The following is an 8,795-nucleotide window of genomic DNA, read 5'->3' as shown; positions in this document are numbered from 1 at the left end:
TTTGCATATAGAAAATGAAGCATATTTTAGCCATTAAGATTTTTTTACATTGTGACATTATTTTCATGACAGTTACACACATTTTACCTCATAGTTCTCATTAGCGCAAAGAGAAAAAAGATGGTCATCATACTCATTACCGCAATGTGAAACAATATATACAGTGCATTTAAATTGTGAAGTAATAAGACTTCATAGCAGTACTCCCTAGGTACTGACTTTAATTTTCGCTGATTTTAATTGTTAAAAAAATTATTGTTATAAGGATTATGGTTATGAGAATCATCATTGAAAGCAATGGGAATAAAATAAAATAAAAAGGAAAATGTCCAGGCGCGTTGAGGTAACAAGAACTTTTTACCCTGCTTTTTGGAAGTGTCCTGAAAATAATGTCACAGTGTAACAAATCTTATAGGACTCAAACGTTCACCCAAAAATGAAAATTCTCTCATCATTTACTCACCCTCATGCCTTCCTAGATGTGTATGACTTTATTTCATCTGCTGAACACAAACAAAGATTTTTAGAAGAATTTCTTAGCTCAGTAGTTCCTCACAATGCAAGTGAATGGGTGCCAAAATTTTGAAGCTCCAAAATCCATATAAGGGCAAAATAAAAGTAATCCAGATGACTCCAGTGGTTAAATCAATGTCTTATGAACCGATATGATAGGTGTGGGTGAGAAAAAGATCAATATTTAAGTCCTTTTTTCCCCTATAAATTCTCCTCCCTGCTCAGTCAATCTCCACTTCAGTTCACTTTCCCATTCTTCTAATTGTGTTTTGGTGATTCACAGTCTTAAAGCATATCGCCCCCTACTGGGTAGAGAGGAGAATTTATGATAAAAATGACTTAAATATTGATCTGTTTCTCACCCACACCTATCATATCATGTCTGAACACATGGAATTAACCACTGGAGTCATATGGATTACTTTTATGCTGCCTTTATGTGGAATTTGGAGCTTCAAAATTTTGGCACCCATGCACTTGCATTGTGAGGAACTACAGACCTGAAATATTCTTTTAAAAATCATAATTTGTGTTCTGCAGAAGAAAATCATACATATCTGTGATGCCATGAGTAAATCATGAGAGAATTTTCATTTTTGGGTGAACTATCCCTTTAATGGTCTTTTGTTTTCTTTATGCAAAAAATAATTAAATTTTATGTAAAATGTGGCCAAAATGTTTTCTAAACAGGTTTTGTGAGAATCACCCAAATATTAACAAATCACTTAAAATTTTCATCATCATCATCTTGGGAAGACAAATTTCCACACGAATGAACAATAAAGATTCTTCTTCTGATCATCATCATCTTATTATTATTGCTTTTTATTTTTACCCCATCAGGGCAAAATTCATATAACAGCTAATGCAAAAATGCATACAGAAAAAGTTTTAACATCCACAAAAGGCCACAATCTATTTCGCCCTGGTCTGGTCCACAATCAGCCACACTGAAATATAAAAACCCTCAGAACTCTGGAAGAATTTTCTACCATTGCACCACAGGGTATGAATTGATGGGCACTATCACATGTGAGCCAAGCAATCGAGTCTTAGATTAGATCCATATGTTCTCTGAGAGCCAGGTCAACTGCAGATACGCACTCTCTGTCTCATCCTCCTGTACTGACACGGGGGAATGAATGAGCGTAATTTTAGAGAGAGGGTTAGGAACAGAGAAAGCGAGAAGGATGGATAGAAAGTGTGAACTAAAGAGATAGAAACTTTCCCTTTGAAGTGTATGGCATCATGTGCAGAAATACAGAATAACAAATCTGAGTTCTGTAAAATAATACAGACAGACAACAACATGTGGAAAATGTTTATGAAAATAGAGTCATATGAAAATAAAGTCAGTAGTATAAATAAACAGCATATTCTCCTCCAGAGTTATCAGAAGATTACTATTTATAAAACCAGAATAAGACATTCAAGAGCTCTGATCCATATATAATTTATATTATAACAAATATTACACACATCCTGCTGTGTAAAGGTCAGTTCCGTAGGTAAACTGCAGGGATACAGTACAGCGTGTGCTGATTATTTCAGTTGAACATCAGAACTTAGTTGCTCTGGCAGATTTAAATGAAGCCTTGAGAAGTTTTCTGATGTTTCAGCTTGTTTTTAATGTAGAAGGCCCTGTCATAAAAATTGCTATCACGATGAAAGGAGCTGAATTAATATCAGGAGAGAACTATTCCCCACCTTACTCTTTTCAACCTGAATATTTGTCATTTTGACAGGGAAGTTTGAGGACACTTATGGGCCGTTCACACAAAACAAGGTCTCGCATTCCATCTGTCCTATTTTTACATTTTTGGTTTATACACATGCATCACGTCTTTGGCCATTGCATTGCGTCATTTTAGTTCAGTGTGTCGCACCTGAGTTCTGCGTTTGTTTTTTCAGTCCTATATGACTTTCTGTCTTCCGTGGAACATAAAAGGAGATGTTAGGCAGACACAGCCTCTGTCACCATTTCTTTCGTTGCATGGAAATCAGATGCAATGAAAGTGTATGGTGTCTGAGACTAATGTATCTCTTTGTGTGTTCCACTTAAGAAATAAAGTCATACAGGTTTGGTCTGGAACAACATGACAGTGAATGAATGATGAAAATGTTTGTTTGTTTTTTGTTTTGTTTTTTTGGTGAACTATCCCTTTTAAAGTAGTTTGATTAATTGCATCTTAGGACCATAATTTCTCTTGTGCTCTGTCTAGCTAGAACCCTTCTGAAGTTCAAACGTGTTAATATATCTGATCTGCTCCACCTCCGTAAGTCTCACACACACATACACACAAACCTTTGCCAATTTTGCATTTCCTGCCCATTTTAAATGAGTGCATTAAAGGGATGTGCACAATGAAACCATTATCAAACTGCAAACAAATGAAGCCTAATCTTGCAGCTATAGAAAGCAGAGGATGTGGAGAGTCAATAGACGTGAGCCGAAAGGCAAGATGAGCTTCATTAGGGAGAAGGACGGCCAGTGCATCCAACAGAGAAAATTACCCTCAGGTACACACCACGTGTCCACAGTCACAATCTCATGTAGTCCTACCGCTAATCTTTCAAACACCTTCATTTATAATTAAAAGGCCTTTCTATTTGCTTGCAAAGGTAATGTGATTTTGAAAATCAGAATCTAATCAAGGTAGCTTTGACCTTTTGGTCCAGTAGAATTATTGTTGGATGAGCAATCTCATTCACTTAGTCTGGTCATTTATATTGTTAGTCAGCTTTTAATGCCGTAAATGTCATGGGGCTTCTTTAAACATACATTGTTGCGCTCTCTTGTGGTTAAACCTGGAAGTGAAAGATGCACAGTAGGATGCTCGGAGACCTTCAAGTATTGTGACAGTATGGTACAGTGATGGTATCAAATGGTAATGCTCTCATACTTTGATACTTAAAATGGATGAACATTTACCATATTCATGTGATCTGCTATTCGCATGTACATTTACATCACAAGGCACTTCAAAGAATAGTATGGTATTACATTTATACATTTTGGCCCACTTTTATCCAAAGCAACGGTGCATTTACAGTGCATTCAAGATATACACACACAGTTTTGTGACCAGAAAAAAAGCACATTTTCCTTAAGGTGTGCCTTTAGCCCTTTAGCCCTTTTGCCTTTATTGTTCAAGAAGGGGTCCTTTACAAAGGGACCATCATGTTTTGAGGTCCTTAGCATCTAAAGTTTGAAAACCCCTTGTCTATATTTTGTACACTGTACAAAATACTGTATAAGTCACAGAACAGATCACAATGTCACAATGAGTGACAGTTCCTGTAAAAATGCATATTTTAATGGAGGTTTCTAGAAGTGTATATTTTACAATGTATAACAAAATAGATTACTTGCCAACTTCAGTTTTATGCCCTCTAAACCGTTTGAAGCTAACAAATGTTTATGTGAATAACCCAAACCATTGCTAACATACTACTTGACACACCCTTTAACTAATGGAAATAAGGCACGCTATACGTGTACCAAAACATAAAATATAAAGACCTTATCTTACCGTGCGTATTCAGTGTGACGGTTGAGCTTGTAAAGCATTGTGCAAATCCTTCTTTCAACACCACTCATAAGTAGTCGTAAATCATTCTAAACTGTGAAAAAAACATGTAGTAGTACATATTTTGAAATGTGGGCGAGTATGGAAAACGTCTCGGTTACGTACGTAGCCTCGGTTCGCTAAGACGAAGGGAACGAGACATTGCGTAGCAACGCATATGGGGAAATACCTTCTTATACGACCTAGTTGAAACCTCTCTGCAATAACGCCAATATTCTAAAATTGGCTATGGTGTTTGAGCCCCGCCTGTTTTGGTGTGAAACTGTCTGCTATAAAAACAGGTGCACAAACACAATTTCCTCAGAATCTTTGACTGAGAACAAGAGCGCATCACTCATGCCTCAAGAACTCTGAGTCTTGTAGTGTGGCTAGCGTTCGCAAAGTCTCGTTCCCTTCGTCTCAGGGAACCAAGGTTACATACTTTCCCTTACGACTCAGTACACTCGACATTGCATAGCAATGTTTATGGGGAACAGAATCCCTTCACGCCGCATTACACGATATAACTTCCCAGAGAGGAACATGATGCCGCAGTCTCGTGGGACGGCAACCGACATGAGTATACCGCAGTGAGTGATCCTCATGTTGGCCAGGAGGGGAGCACTCATAACAACCTATAGTCATAGTATGAATTAACTACTTATGAACCCAGTTGGGAAGGTAGTTTATTTATAATGAAAGTGCTTGTGACTTTATGGTAAATTATAACGGCCTTCATTCAGGCGGTTGTGTAAATGATGGGGAGCCCGTACTTAAAGGGAGGGGCATAAGTATATATATTTGGCCAATGAATAGCAAGTGCTCTAAATAGAGGGACTTGTGAAGAAAGAAACGTTATGTCTAGGTTGTAAAACCTTGCAATGTGTTTTGAGAGGACCATCCTGCTGCAAAACATGTTTTGTAAGGACACACCATTCGTTCATGCCCATGAGGAGGCCATGCCTCTAGTTGAGTGTGCTTTAACATCAATTGGGCAAGTCTTACCCTGCGACTCATAAGCCAGGGCAATTGCATCAACAATCCAGTGAGAGAGCCTTTGCTTGGAGATGGACATTCCTTTTGTGCATACTCCATAGGATATAAAGAGCTGATTAGACAGTCTGAACTGGCAAGTACCCTCAACGTATGCATGTAGTGCCCGTGCAGGGCATAACAAATGCAATGATTGTCCCTCATCTGAATTAAATGGAGTAGGGAAGAAGGCCTGAAGGGGAACCACCTGTGCTTTGAAGGGCGGGGTTAGGACCTTGGGTACATAACCTTTCCTGGGTTTGACAGTGGCTCTTGAATGACCGTGGCCAAACTTCAGACATGAATTGTCGACTGATAGTGTATGCAGGTCACCTACCCATTTTACTGAGGACAGAGCCAGCAGTAGTGCTGTCTTAATGGAGAGCATGTGCAAATCAACAGAGTCCAAATGCTCGAAGGGGGGTCCTGCGAGAGCTTTTAGGACTAAAGTTACGTCCCAAGTTGGGACTATTGCCAGCCGAGGTGGGTTCAATCATCTTGCTCCCTTAAGGAACTTTATGATTAAATCACGCTTGCCTATAGAGGCGCCTGCTTCATGTGCGTGATGTGCAGAAATAGTTGTCACATACACTTTGAGCTTTGACGGGGTGAGTCCTGCATTTAATCTTTCTTGAAGAAATATTAGAATTTCATATATGGGGCAGTTTACTGGGTCTTTCCCATGTAAGAGACACCAATCAGTGAACACCTTCCATTTTAGCACGTAGAGGCGTCTTGTGGCTGGTGCTCTGGCCTGTAAAATGGTGTTCATAACTGAACGTGTCAGTTCTGTGTGCCCCGTTCAGGGACCACACATGCAGGTTCCACAGCTGGGGCTGTGGATGCCAGATTGTGCCTTGTGCTTGAAAAAGGAGATCCCTCCTCAGCGGTATTTCCCAAGGCGAGCTGTACAGCATTTCCATCGTTTCTGGAAACCATGGTTGGTTGGGCCATTTCGGCACAACTAATAGAACAGTTTCCTTGTCCTCTTGGACTTTGCATATGACAGAGTGAATCAGGCATACCGGGGGAAATGCATATTTGCATTTCGCCGGCCATTTGTGTGCCACTGTGTCTGCTCCCAGCGGGGCTTGGGACTTTGTGTACCAGAGGGTACAGTGGGTATTCTCCACTGAGGCAAATAGATCGATTTCTGCTTTACAGAATATTTCCCAAATCCTCAATACAGTTTGAGTATGAAGTCTCCATTTGACCCGGTATCACCCCTTGGCATGACAGTAGGTCAGGCGGCCTGGGACATATGTCGCTGTCAGGAAGAGGAGATGATGCTCGCTCCATAGGAGGCAGCAACGCATCAGTCTCAACAGTGACAGTGAATGAATTCCACCTTGACGGTTTATATATGCCACAACTGTCATATTGTCTGAGCAAACCAGGACATGACAGCTCGCTATTTCTGACTGAAAAACCTTTAAGGCTAGAAATACAGCCGATAGCTCTAGGTGGTTGATGTGCCACGCTTTCTTCGCCCCTGTCCAGGTGCCGAAAGTCGGGCATCAATCACACACCGCCCCCCAACCTGTGTTGGAAGCATCCGTGGTCACCACTTTCCACCTGACATCTTGCCCCAGTGCAACACCTCGCTGGTAAAATGCCAAGAACTGTCCATGGTGCTAAAGCAGCTATACAGCAGCGGGATATAGAGATGTGCATGCACCCTTGGTGCCAAGCATGTTGTGGCACACAGCGCTTCAGCCAGCACTGCAGAGGTCTCATGTGTAAGAGACCTAATGGAATGACAGCAGATGCCTCCACCATAAATCCCAATGCTTTCCGAAACAGTTTCAGTGGAAGTGTTTTCCCTAGTTTGAACTGAGACAGATACTGTAGAATGGTCTGAACGCGCTCGCTCATGAGGTGCACACACCCACTCGTGGAGTCAAGGCGGACTCCCAAAAGGGAGATTTGTTGGCTGGGGGAGAGTGTGCTCTTCACCCAGTTCACATTGAGGCCCAAACTGTTTAGATGCTGAAGCAGTAAGTCTCTGTACTGGCATAACAGAGCCTCTGATTGTGCCAGTAACAGTCAAGGTAGTTCAAGATGCGTATGCCACTCAGTCTCAGAGGGGTGAGAACTGCATCGATGCACTTTGTGAATGTGCGAGGAGCCAGAGACTTTGAATTGATATGCTATTCCATCAAACGCGAATCTCAAAAATATCCTGTGATGTCGTAAAATTTGGATATGAAAGTATGCATCTTTCAGATCTATCGATGCAAACCAATCGTGTGGGCATACGTGCGATAAGATCGGTTTCTGAGTAATCATTTTGAATGGGTGCTTTAGGAATGCGTGATTTAAATGTCTCAGATCCAGGACTAGCTGAAGTCCGCCATCATTATTTGGAACAAGAAAATAATGGCTGTAAAACCCTTTTTTGCTTGACAATTTGGCACAATCTCTATTGCGTTTTTCACAATGAGATTGTGTATTTCGGCTCGTAACACTGGTACGTCTTCGGGTGAAACTGTGGAAGACAGAACGCCATTGAAACGGGGTGGCTGGCATGCAAATTGGGTCGTATAACCATGTTCGATCGTTTTTTGCACCCATTCTGAAATATCCGTTAGGGCTCGCCACGCGTCCCCTTAATGGGACAGATGGCAATTTGGTTTGCTCACTGTATGATATGATGCAACGCTCACTATAGGGAAGCAGTTGCGCATAATGTGTGTGCTTTGAAGAGGAAAATGGCTCTTTTTTGAGAATGTGTGAGCATCTTGCGCATTTGCAATGAGTGCTGTATTCTTTTTTGCACTTATTGCATTTTTTATTGTATTTATTTGAGTGCAAGACACAGAAACAACATTTTGAACAATATTGTGAACAACAATATTCCTTTCCCGACATCCAGTAGTGGGGAGATTTGGAACAGTGTTTTGTGTCTCCAATCGTGCCTTTTTTGGAGCAGACCCGGAGGGAACCATGGGCTCTGCTTTCCGCTTCAAAGGGTTGTGCCTGATACGCAGGTGCTGGTGAGGCAGCAGGTATGGGACTTTTAGTCGGGCGCTGGCTCGAAACAGAGCAAGAGCAAACTGACTGTGATATACTCCATTTGGGCATAAAGTGTCTCATAGCCTGTGACTGCTGCAGAGTTGTGACATAATGCTCAGCAAACTTATTTACAGAGCCACCAAAGAGGCCGGCTGGAGACACTGGAGCATCCAAAAGAGTGGCTTTTTCCGTATCACTCATTTCTGTGAGGATCAGCCATATATGTCAATCCAGAACTGCCAGGTTGCCCATGGACTTGCCGATGGCCTGCGCACTAAGTCTATATCGGTGCGGAGCTCTTTGAATGTTTCTGGATCGAAGCCGTGCTCGTCCATTTGCCTGAGGAGCTTGGCTTGAAACACCTGGAGCACCGCCATTGCATGGAGTGCTGATCCAGCTTGTCCTGCCTCTGAGTGAGCCTTTTCCGACAGTGTGGACGTTTGTTGACACGGTTTGGAAGGATCTATGGGGCGTGATTTCCACACCCTGTTACTCGCTGGGCAGAGGTGTGCTGCTACCGCCTCCTCCACAGTGGGTAATTGGGCATAACTTTTCTTCCCCATGAGCCATATTAAAGAAGATGGCGTCACGCCGAGAGTGCACCGAGAAGGGTGCCAGGACTGAGATAGCTTGTTATGAACTTCAGGGAAGAATGGGGCAGATTTG

This window comes from Myxocyprinus asiaticus, chromosome 15, assembly GCF_019703515.2.
Source record: "Myxocyprinus asiaticus isolate MX2 ecotype Aquarium Trade chromosome 15, UBuf_Myxa_2, whole genome shotgun sequence".
NCBI lineage: Eukaryota > Metazoa > Chordata > Actinopteri > Cypriniformes > Catostomidae > Myxocyprinus > Myxocyprinus asiaticus.
Note: the sequence above shows the minus strand (reverse complement) of the source record.